Below are 12,476 nucleotides of genomic sequence, written 5' to 3'. Positions count from 1 at the left end.
CAGGCCTGAGCAAACCGTTTTGACTTCAGTTAGTGGTCTGTCTTTCTTTCAACTAGCCAGTGACGTCGACATTGTATATCACTTAGTCCGCACTTTGGGGGCTTACATCAAAGGAAAAAATGGAAATAGTTGTTAAAGTAATTTTAATAAAGTGAGTGGCTAGAAAATCACCCCGGGCTATGGCAGGAAACATGCGTTATCGGCTTGGTAACACGTCATACACGCCTGATGAATATCACAGCCCGAAATGATTTTCCAATAACTAACATTTTCTGAAAGTCATAATTACATACATACATTCATACACATACTGAAAGTAATATATACAGATATACATACATACTTACTTAAAATAATATATTGCTGATGAAAAGTTTCTTTCTTAAAAATTTTGGAAATGTTACATTATTCATTTTAAACAGTTATTTTCACATTTAATAAACAAATCAAATTCAATTAAGCCTTACACACAGCAAGAGTTGCTCCTTTTACCTACATTACTCAATACCCGTTTTTAAAAAAAAATTAAATTTGCGAACTTACCTCTGATTTTCCTAAAATAACTTTTCTCCCTTTCACAACCAAAAATGTGCCGTTCAGAAGCTCCACTGCTGAAAGAGTTCTTCCTCCTGAGCGTTACGGAGCTTCTGGGGGGCTTTACTCCTGCTTTTCAAATGTGTAAATGCTGGGGACTTACCCTCACTGCACCAATTCACAAAAACGCCAAGGTTCAATGCACACGTGCTGCCTCATACATCACACGCATTCCACCTCTGAACCCCTGCTTTCAGGTGAACGGAAGTGCCGGTTTCCCGCGCATGTGCTGTGCATGCAGAAAACCGGCACTGCCATCGGGCACACGCATGAGTACCCCATGCGTACTCACCCGTGGAGACCCGAATTTCTGGGCCAGCATGTTTCCATAACAGGAAATAAGTTTACACAACAGTAAAATCCTTTACAAACAGGACATTGATTGCACACGAAGGAACCCTTTTACACAACTCGAAACGTCTTCATTTAACAGGGAATGTCTTTACACAACAGAGAACATCGCTGCATAACAGGGAACATCTTTACACACCAGGAACACTTTTACACAACACGAAATATATTTACTCAACAGGGAGAACCTTTACACAGCAGGGAATTTCGTTGTAAAGCAGAGAACACATTTACACAACAGGGAACATCTTTACATAACAGGAAACATTTTTACACAACAGGGAAAATCTTTACACAACAGGGAACACCTTTAAACAACAGGGAACAGGTTTACACTAGAGTTAACATCTTTACATAACAGGGAATGTCTTCACACACCAGGAACCTTTTTGCAAAACAGGGAACATCTTTACACATCAGGGAACATCTTTACACAACAGGGAACACCTTTACACAACAGGAAAATCTTAACAGAACAGTTAACAACTTTACATAACAGGGAATGCCTTCACACACCAGGAACCCTTTCACACAACCGGGGAACATCTGGAGACAACAGCAAACACTTGACGAACAGTGAATTTCTTTATACAACAGACAACATAAAAACACAACACGGATCATATTTATTCAAAACATATGATGTTCATTTGGAATATGTGAATGAAGATGTGGAATAAAATCTGAACAGTTCTGCTCCTTAAACCTCTTTCCCCCTCGGCAGCCATGTGGAACCATGTCAGGCTGTGACTGGGAGCTCAGATTTCCCGAAAGGAAAGCTGTGTGGTTAGAAGAGTATAGTTAAAGAAATGCAGTTGTAAACTTCACTCAGAATCAAGTGCGATTGCACCAAGACCCACATTCCTTCGTTGACTCAGCACTTTCACCGAGTGAGGAACATATTGTCACAAAAAGCAGGAACATTTGGCAAAAGAGAATGAGTTTGATTTTTCTTCCTCCAGTTGTTCCAGGGTAAGATCGACCAGGACCGCGTCTGGAGGGTAAAAGCAATGTTAAAATTCACAGAACGAGTGAATCCTTTATACGTCGTTTCCCATAATACCTGCCCAGGAAGGAGGTCACTGAACTTCTAAACCTTTACCGTTGCAGGCAGAGCATCTGTCATTAGTTCATGGTTGCGCAAAATAATACCTAATTCAGGACAATTGTTTGATCTGGTGATTGCAGTGGAATCGGTCAGTTAGTTGAAGGTTTAGCGTTTCTGTGTAGCTTGATTTAGCGACACTTCCAATTGCTATTTTATTGCTGAAACAGTTGAACAATTGTTAGGACTGTTAAGCTTTTACTGCAGATAGAGAGAGCTTATATTCATATCATTAATAAATAATACAAATTGCATTATTCGTGAATTTAGCACAGTTTTATATCACAAACCTTTATAACGAGTACATACAGCGAGCTTATTGGATGTGTTTGGAAAACTGTGTTTGTTTAGCTCTGAATTGAAGTCTTAATTAACTGTTGTGCTTGAAGACACAAACGAAACATTTTATTGTCAATGTGAAGTATCACACAGTTAAATTGTGACTCTCGGACCCTTCTTTACCAATGGTGAGCAACCGTGATCTTGATACCGAATGAACAAAACGCAGGAGAGATACAATAATTAAATGGGGACACTGAGCATGATGATTTCTGGAATTCTTTTCATTTTTAAACAGCATGAAGCTGCACTGAGACATATTTTAACGAAACAAGGCAACAAGTGGGTTCGACAGTTCTGCACATAACACATCTCAAAATTTAGTGAGGAAAGGGTTTTCAGCAAAAATGTAATGACAGGTGAGAAGCGTCAGCCATTAAATGGACAGTATTCAGCTGCCCAGGTCATTAATTCATTAGTTCATTTATGTCTGTAATTCTGTCCGCCTGTCTGCCTGACTGCCTATCTCTCTGTATTTCTGTCTCTCACTACTTATTTGTCCCTATATGTAACAGTCGCTCTGTCTATGCAAGAACAACTGTCACATAATTCACCGACGAAATTTGGCCAACTCAAATTTCTCTTGAAAATAAATGCAAGTGAAGATGGGTTACAATTTGAAAGAAGTAATACTCAAAGAAAGCTTAAAAACTGGCTCCGTTCCACGAACTCCAGTGACAGGGCAACTGTCTACAAAACTCGAGACGCAATATCACATCCAGAAGACAGGTAGACTGCAACAATTAAACTGCATTTGAGTAATTCCAAAAGTTAATGGCTTAAAAGCTTATGTTATCGTTATTGATGTGGATCATAATAGAGAATGATTTTCATTGCCTATCTATCTCACACACACACAACAAAAACCATCGATAGAAAGATATAGACATTTCTTGTATCCACGATTGAAATCAAAATCAAGTGTTTCCGATTCGGTGTACTGACGAAATCTGCTCCAGAAATAATATCACTTGTATATGGCAGCTTAATTATCGTCTTCTTACACAGCAGTCTCTTCGTCGCCCCTTTGGCTGAATGTATTACTGCAGTAACATCACCTACCAGAAAATAAAGTATATTGGTATCATCAAGGCTGCTCAGGCAAGAGATACATAGATACATAGATACATAGAAGATAGGAGCAGGAGTAGGCCATTCGGCCCTTCGTGCCTGCTCCGCCATTCGATGAGATCATGGCTGATCCTTTAATTCAGTATCCCGTCCCCGCCTTCTCTCCGTAACCCTTAACCCCTTTTGCCCGTAGAAATATATCTAATTCCCTCTTAAATATATTTAATGAGCTGGCGTACACTGCCCTCTGTGGCAATGAGTTCCACAGGTTCACCACTCTCTGAGTGAAGAAATTCCCCCTCATCTCTGTCCTAAATGGTTTAGCCCTTATCCTTAAATTATGTCCTCTAGTTCTGTTCTCACCCACCAAGGGAAACATTCCTTCTGCATCCAGTCTGTCTAGACCTGTCAGAATTTTATACACTTCTATGAGGTCCCCTCTCAATCTTCTAAACTCCAGTGTGTACATCCCTAAACTACATAGTCTCTCCTCATAGGTCATTCCCGCCATTCCTGGTATCAGCCTGGTGAATCGCCGCTGCACCCCCTCCATGGCAAGAACATCCTTCCTCAGATGAGGCGACCAAAACTGTACACAGTACTCGAGGTGTGGTCTCACCAGTGCCCTGTACAGCTGCAGCAAGGTATCCCTGTTCCTGTATTCTAACCCTTTTGCTATGAAGGCCAGCATACCGTTTGCCTTCTTGACCGCCTGTTGCGCCTGCATGCTCGCCTTCAGTGACTGGTGTACAAGAACACCCAGGTCTCTCTGTACTTCCCCCTCTCCCAATCTATTGCCATTTAAATAATAATTTGCCCTCCCGTTCCTGCACCCAAGGTGGATAACTTCGCACTTGTCCACATTATAGTGCATCTGCCATTTATCCGCCCAATCGCCCAGTCTGTCCAAATCGCTCTGGAGCTTCCTGGTCTCTTCCTCTGAGCCCACCCCCCCTCCTAGTTTAGTGTCGTCTGCAAATTTGGAAATGCTGCATCCGACTCCCTGATCCAGGTCATTAATGTAAATTGTGAACAGCTGGGGGCCCAGGACAGATCCCTGTGGTACCCCACTTGTTACTGCCTGCCATTCAGAAAATGAGCCGTTTATTCCAACTCTCTGTTTTCTATCTGACAGCCAGTTCCCTATCCACGCCAAAACTTTCCCCTTTATCCCATGAGCCTCAATTTTCCATGCTAATCTTTTATGTGGGACCTTATCGAAGGCCTTTTGGAAGTCCAGGTACACCACATCTACTGGCTCTCCCCCATCTATTCTACCAGTTACTCCCTCAAAAAATTCCAATAGATTAGTCAAGCACGATTTACCCTTTGTAAATCCATGTTGACTCTGTCCTATCCTGTCCCCATTTGCTAAGTGCTCCGCTATTTCATCCTTAATGATGGACTCCAGCATTTTGCCCACAACTGATGTAAGGCTTACAGGTCTGTAATTACCTGCTTTTTCCCTACCCCCCTTTTTGAATAGTGGGGTAACGTTAGCTACCCTCCAATCCATCGGCACTGTTCCCGAGTCTAATGAATTCTGAAAAATCATCCTTAGTGCATCCGCTATCCCTAGGGCCACCTCCTTCAGTACCCTAGGATGCATGTTATCAGGCCCTGGGGATTTGTCCACCTTCAATCCCTTTAGCTTCCTTAACACCATATCCTTAGAGATATTGATTTGCGTCAGTTCCTCCTTTGCCAATGTCCCTATTTTTCCCGATATCCCAGGGAGGTTTTTTGTGTCTTCCTTCGTAAAGACTGACCCAAAGTATGCATTTAGTTGATCTGCCATTTCCTTATTTCCCATTATATATTCCCCCGTATCTGACTGCAATGGACCAACTTTGGTTTTCACCAGTCTTTTCCTTTTGATATATTTATAAAAGCTTTTGGAGTTAGTTTTTATATTTTCCGCCAGCTTGTTTTCGTAAGCTATTTTGCCCCTCTTGATCATGCCCTTTGCCCTCCTTTGCTCTATCTTAAACTGTTCCCAATCTTCCGCTCTGGCGCTTTTTTTGGCTATTTTATACGCCCTATCTTTGGATTTTATGCTGTCTCTAATTTCCCCTGTTATCCACGGTTGAGTCACCTTTTTAGATTTCCTTTTATGCCAGATTGGTATAAACAATTTTTGCAATTTTGTCATTCTATCTTTAAATGTTTGCCATTGTTTATCTACCTCCAGTCCTCCCAGGAACGTTGTCCAATCAGACCTACTCAGTTCCCGTCTCATGGCATCATAATTCCCCTTGTTTAAATTCAGGACCTTAGTCTCTGAGTCAATTTCTTCGCTCTCCATTTCGAGTGAGAAATCGATCATGTTATGATCGCTCTGACCCAAGGGTCCCCGTACAACAAGATTACTGATTAGTCCCTTCTCATTGCACAGTACCCAGTCCAATATAGCCTGTTCCCGAGTTGGTTCCTCGACATATTGATCCAGATAACCATCCCTTAAACACTCAAGGAATTCCTCCTCCTCATTATTTTTACTGATTAGGCTAGTCCAATCTATATGTAAGTTAAAGTCACCTATGATGACAGCTGTGCTGTCATTGATATCTTGATGACCTAATTGACCATAAAATTGCACGTTATTCGGGAGCACACTTCTGGTTCACAGAACGAATTTGCAGTTAACATAATTTTTGCTCGGTCTTTTGTGTAAACATTTGCTGTGACAAATTAACATTTTAACATTTCCGATTCAATTTTGCGAAGTCAGCTCTCATGAGAAAATTAGAGTTTCTAGCGACGAGGTGGCTCTCTGTAATAAATTCTAAATGCCCTCTCCCGACTTCATCGGTTTTTCATAAATTCGCTAAATAACTTATGTTCAACAAGTAATTAAGGGCAAAGCCACTAAACATTTACTAACATTATTAAAGCACTTTTGTCTGTGCGTGCATTTCCTGTGCAACTTATGGCAATAATGATTTCTGGGCATCCTCTTAGAATATAAGAACATAAGAAAAAGGAGAAGGAGTAGGTCATTTGTCCACTCGAGCCTGCTCCACAATTCATTAAGATCATGATGTGGAGATGCTGGTGTTGGACTGGGGTGGACAAGTGTGAGAAGTCACACAACACCAGGTTATATTCCAACAGCTTTATTTGAAATCACAAGCTTTAGGAGCGCTGCTCCTTCGTCAGGTGAAGTGAAGAGATGCATATAGGCACAGCATATATAGTCAGAGAACACTGCCAGATGATTACAGGTAATCTTTCTAACTGCCCTTTATCACAGCACGGAAGAGAGATAATCACAGCAATCAAAGGTGTCAATGGTTTCCAAACAGGTCAGTCAGGAAAACAATACATCAAAGAACAATGAGGTGGGGTCACAAGGGGTCAAATGTTGCAGTTGCTGGGGTCTGTATGACAAAAAAAAACAGAAGAAAATTAAAAACATTTTTTTTGCTGGGAATCACAGCAGGTCCGGCCGCATCTGTGCAGAGAGAACAAGCCAATGATGACTCGAGTCTGGATGACTCTACGTCAGGTGGGGTTACATGTGCGTGACATGAACCCAAGATCCTGGTTGAGGCCGTTCTCATGAGTGCTGAACTTAGCTATCAGTTTCTGCTCGACGATTTTGCGTTGTCCTTTGTCTCGAAGGCTGCCTTGGAGAATGTTTACCCGAAGGTCGGAAGCTGAATGTCCTTGACTACTGAAGTGTTCCCCGACTGGGAGGGAACACTCCTGCCTGGCGATTGTTGTGCGGGGTCCATTCTTCCGTTGTCGCAGTGTCTGAATGGTCTCGCCGATGTACCATGCTCCGGGGCATCCTTTCCTGCAACGTATGAGGTATACAATGTTGGCCGAGTCACATGAGTGTGTACCATGTACCTGGTGGGTGGTGTCCTCACGTGTGATGATGGTATCTGTGTTTATGATCTGGCATGTCTTACAGAGGTTGCTGTGGCAGTGTTGTGTGGTGCCGTGGTCGCTGTTCTCCTGAAAGCTGGGTAATTTGCTGTGAATGATGGTCTGTTTGAGGTTAGGCAGCTGTTTGAAGGCGTATAGTCGAGGCGTGGGTTAGGCCTTAGCGAGGTGTTCATCGTCATCGATGACATGTTGAAGGCTGCGAAGAACATGGCGTAGTTACCCCACTCGGGGGAAATACTGGACGACGAAGGGTACTCGGTTGGTTGTGTCCCGTGTTTGTCTTCTGTGGAGGTCTATACGATTTTTTGCTGTGGCCCTTCGGAACTGTCGATCGACGAGTCGAGCATCATATCCCGTTCTTACAATGGCGTCTTTCAGCGTCTGCAGGTGTCCATCGCGTTCCTCCTCGTCTGAGCAGATCCTGTGTATTCACAGGGCTTGTCCATAGGGGATGGCTTCTTTAACGTGGTTAGGGTGGAAGCTGGAGAAGTGGAGCATCATGCGGTTTTCCATGGGCTTGCAGTAGAGTGAAGTGCTGAGGTGTCCCGTCTTTGATTGAGATTCATGTGTCCAAGAAAGAAACCGATTCTGAGGAGTAGTCCATGGTGAGTTTGGTGGTGGGTTGGAACTTATTGATGTTATCATGTAGTCTTTTCAGTGATTCTTCACCGTGGGTCCATACGAAGAAAATGTCATCGATGTATCTGGTGTACAGCATTGGTTGGAGGTCCTGTGCAGCGAAGAAGTCTTGCTCGAACTTGTGCATGAAGATGTTGGCGTATTGGGGTGCGAATTTGGTCCCCATGGCTGTTCTGTGTGTTTGGTTAAAGAACTGGTTGTCGAAGGTAAAGATATTGTGGTCAAGAATGAAGTGGATGAGTTGCAGGATGGCGTCTGGAGATTGGCTGTTGTTGGTGTTGAGTACTGAGGCTGTCTCAGTGATGCCGTCATCGTGGGGGATACTGGTGTAGAGAGTCTAGACATTCATCATGGCGTGGAGGGTTCCTGGTTCAACTGGTCCGTGGGTGCTGAGTTTCTGTAAGAGGTCTGTGGTGTCGTGACAGAAGCTGGGGGTTACCTGTATGATGGGTTTCAGGATGCCATCGACGTATGCAGAGAGGTTCTCACACAGGGTTCCGTCGCCTGATACGATAGGACGTCCGGGTGTGTTGGCTTTGTGCATCTTTGGGAGGCAGTAGAAGACTCCCACACGGGGAGTACGTGGGATGAGAGCGTGTAGGATGCTTTGAAGGTCTAGATCAAAGGTCTTGATCAGTCTGTTGAGTTGGCGGGTGTGTTCTTTGGTCGGATCTGTGGGTAACTGTCTGTAGTGTTCCTGGTTGTCCAGCTGTCGGTATGCTTCTTTGCAATAGTCCATTCTGTTCTGTATGACAATGGCTCCTCCTTTGTCTGCTGGTTTGATGACGCTGTTGCCATTGGTCTTGAGAGCGCGGATGGCGTTGTGTTGTGGTCGCTTGACATTCTGGACTGTCTTGTGAGTGCGGCTGATGAATCTGGCGTTGATGCATCTTCTGACAGCTTGAGCATACATGTCCGGAGGGGTCGAATTTGACTCTTTCTTCTTCGGTTGCTGCACTGCGGATCCCTCTGTCTGCTGTTCTGGATCATTGATTGTCTCATTGGGTTCACAGCTGACATCTTGAGATTTGTGGAAGAATTCCCGGAGCCTCATTCTCCTGATGAATTCCTCTGTGTCTGCCACGAGACCGATGGGATCCATGTTGGTGGTGGGGCAGAAATTGAGCCCTCCACTGAGAACTTTGGTTTCGTCTGGTTGAAGGGTGTGGTCGGACAAATTGATGATGGACTTCCCTGTGTTTTCAACCGTGGTACCAGGGGAGGCTTGGTTGCTGATGGTGGTGATGCCGAGTTTCTCAAGCTTGCTGTTCTTGGTTTGCATGTAGGCAGCGTAGTTCTGTTCCCTCGTCTGCTTGGCAATGTATCATAGCTGGTCTGCTGTGTCCTGAGCACAGGCAGAGAACATGGACTCTATCTTGGTTTCGAGGTTGCGGCGTCTGCTGTAGAGCTGGTGTCCGAGATGTTTGAGGAGTACGAGGTACGACGGCAGAGTCTCTCAGCATAGTCTGTGTTGTAGGTCGACTTGAGTGGGTTCATGATCTGGAGTCCTTTCGGTATCTTGTCTGCTTTCTTGCATCTCTGTAGAAACTTGATGTCTGTGTCGATATGCACGATCTTCTTGGAGATCCTCTCCACTTTGAGCCGACAGTTTGTTGTCGATGGTAGCCATGATGTGGAGATTGGTTGGGGTGGAAAAATGTAAGAAGTCACAAAACACCAGGTTAAAGTCCAACAGCTTTATTTGAAATCACAAACTTTCGGAGCGCTGCTCCTTCATCAGGTGAAGTGAAGAGATGCATATAGGCACAGCATATATAGTCAGAGAACACTGCCAGATGATTATTCTTCGCAGCGTTCAACATGTCATCGATGATGAAGAACACCTCGCTAAGGCCATCCATACACCTCCACTACTCGCCCTCAAACAGCCGCCTACCGGAGAGTTGGCAAAAAGAGAGCAGACGGGGCCTCCATTTAAAGTGTCATCCAAAAGCCGGCGACTCTGATAGAGCAGCACTCCCTCAGAACGGCACTGGTGTGTCAGCCTAGCTGTATGTTCTCAAGTCCCTGGAGTGGGACTTGAACCCACAACCTTCTGACTCAGGGGCATGTAGGACTGCCAAATTTAGAGCCCCATGTATGACAGGGAAGCCTATATCAGATATCATATGCTCAAAACTGCAGAAAGCCTAGAAGAGTATAAAAAAGTTTAAAGGTGAAGTTAAGAATGAAATTAGGAAAGCAAAAAGAGGGCATGAATAATAATTGGAAAGTAGAATCAAAGAAAACCCAAAGATATTTTATAATTACATAACGAGCAAGAAGATAACTAAGGAAAGTGTCAGACCTATCAGGGACCAAAATGGTGATCTATGTGTGGAGGTGGAGGATCAGGGTAAGGTACTTAATTAATACTTTGCAGCTGAATTCACAAAAGAGGAGGACGATGCCGACGTTGAAGTTAAGGAGAAAGATAGAGAAATAAGGGACGGGATAAACATAGTAAGATAGGAAATATTAAGGGGATGAGCATCCTTGAAAGGAGATAAACGGCCAGGTCCGGTAAAATATATCCACGCCTATTAAAAGAAACCAGGGAGGACATTGCAGAGGCTCTGACCATCATTTTCCAATCATCCCTGGCTACAGGAGAGGTGCCAAAGATTGCAGAACTGCTAATGTTGTAACAGTGTTTAAAAATGGAGGAAGGGATAATGCGAGCATGTACAGGCCAGTTAGTTTAACATCGGTGGTGGGCAAATTATGGAATAAATTCTCAGGGACAGTATAAAGCTTCATTTAGAAAGACACAGATTAATCAGGGACATTGAGCATGGTTTTGTTAAGGGAAGATCGTGTCTGACTAAATTGATAGAATCATTTGCGGAGGTAACAGGTAGGGTCGATGAGGACGGTGTGTTTGATGTAGTCTACATGGATTTTAGCTTTTTGACAAGGTCCCACATGGCAGGCTGATTAAAGCAGTAAAAGCCAATGGGATCTAAGGGCGAGTGGCAAAATAGATCCAAAATTGTCTCAGTGGCAGGAAGCAAAATTTTAGGTCTGACGGGTGATTTTGTGACTGGTAAGGTGTTTCCAGTAGGGTTCCACAGGGCTCAGTGCTCGGTCCCTGTCTTTCTGTGGTAAATATTAATGATTTATACTTAAAAGAAGGGGCATGATAAAGACATTTTCAGGTGATACAAATATTTTCCCTGTGGTTGACAGTGAGGAGGAAAGCTTTAGACTGCAGGAAGGTATCGATGAACTGGTCAGTTTTGCAGAAAAGTGGCAAATAGAATTCAATCCGGAATAGTGTGGGGTAATGCATTTGGGGAGGGACAACAATGAAATGGAATACGCAATTAATGGGAGGATGCAGAGAGATGTGGAGGGACAAAAGGACCTTGGAGTGTATGTCCACAGATCGTTAATGGTCGATAAAGTAGTTAAAATGCATAAGGAATGCTTACCTTTATTAGCTAAGGCATTGAATGTAAGAGCAGGGAAATTCTGGTAGAACTATATAAAACACGGGTTAGGTCACAGCTTGTGTGCTGCAGGCAGTTCTGGTCACCACATTACAGGAAGGATGTGATTGCACCGGAGAAGAGGCAGAGGAGATTTACAAGGATATCGCCAGGCCAGGAAAACTTTAGCTATGAGGAAAGATTGGATAGGCTGAGGTTGTTTTCCTTGGAGTCGAGGAGGCTGAGGGGAGATTTAATTGATATGTGTAGAATTATCAGAGTCCTGGATAGAATGGATAGAAAGGACCAATTTCCCTTAACAGAGGGTTCAATAATCAAGGGGCATACATTTAAAGTAATTGGAGGAAGGTTTCGAGGAGTGCTGAGGAAACAATTTTTCACCCAGAGTGGGTTTGGGGTCTGGAACTCACTGCCTGAAAGGGTGTTAGAGTCAGAAATCGTCAACACATTTAAAAAGTACTTAGATATAATCTTAAAGAGTCATAACCTACAGGGCGACGGAACTAGTGCAGGTAGGCGGAATTAGGCTGTGTAGCACTTTTCCGACCAGAACGGACACGGCGGGCCGAATAGCCTCCTGCTAAGTCGTAATTTCTCTATGGTGCTACGATTCTATGATTTTAGAGGCATACATGTGTGTAGTGTGTATTGTCCATCCCAGATAATCAGTTGCCCACAGGTGATGAGTTCATAATCCCACTGTAACAGGTTAGGAGACTGAATGTTAAATGGGGCAATTGATGGGTTGGCGGCAGGGAAATCATCAGGAAAGAAGTGGGAGGTCGTAAAAGGTTTACTGGATAATGAATGCACTTCAGAGAAGAGAGTGATAATGTGCTGTATGAGATGAATTGTCACACCTGCCGGGTGGGAAATGGGCGGTAGTGAATTGACGGTCCGTTTTTCAACCCTTTCTGATTTGTGTATTCATTGATTATTGTCTAATATTCAATTGTTGCCAAGTTGGACATTACAACGTTCCAATCCATATTTAATTCCAACTTGTACAAAAAAACTCAGTGCTGTTAATT

Source organism: Somniosus microcephalus, unplaced genomic scaffold (genome assembly GCF_052327205.1).
Source record: "Somniosus microcephalus isolate GS21.2 unplaced genomic scaffold, FLI_Smic_1.0 unresolved_chr5, whole genome shotgun sequence".
Taxonomy (NCBI): domain Eukaryota; kingdom Metazoa; phylum Chordata; class Chondrichthyes; order Squaliformes; family Somniosidae; genus Somniosus; species Somniosus microcephalus.
Note: the sequence above shows the minus strand (reverse complement) of the source record.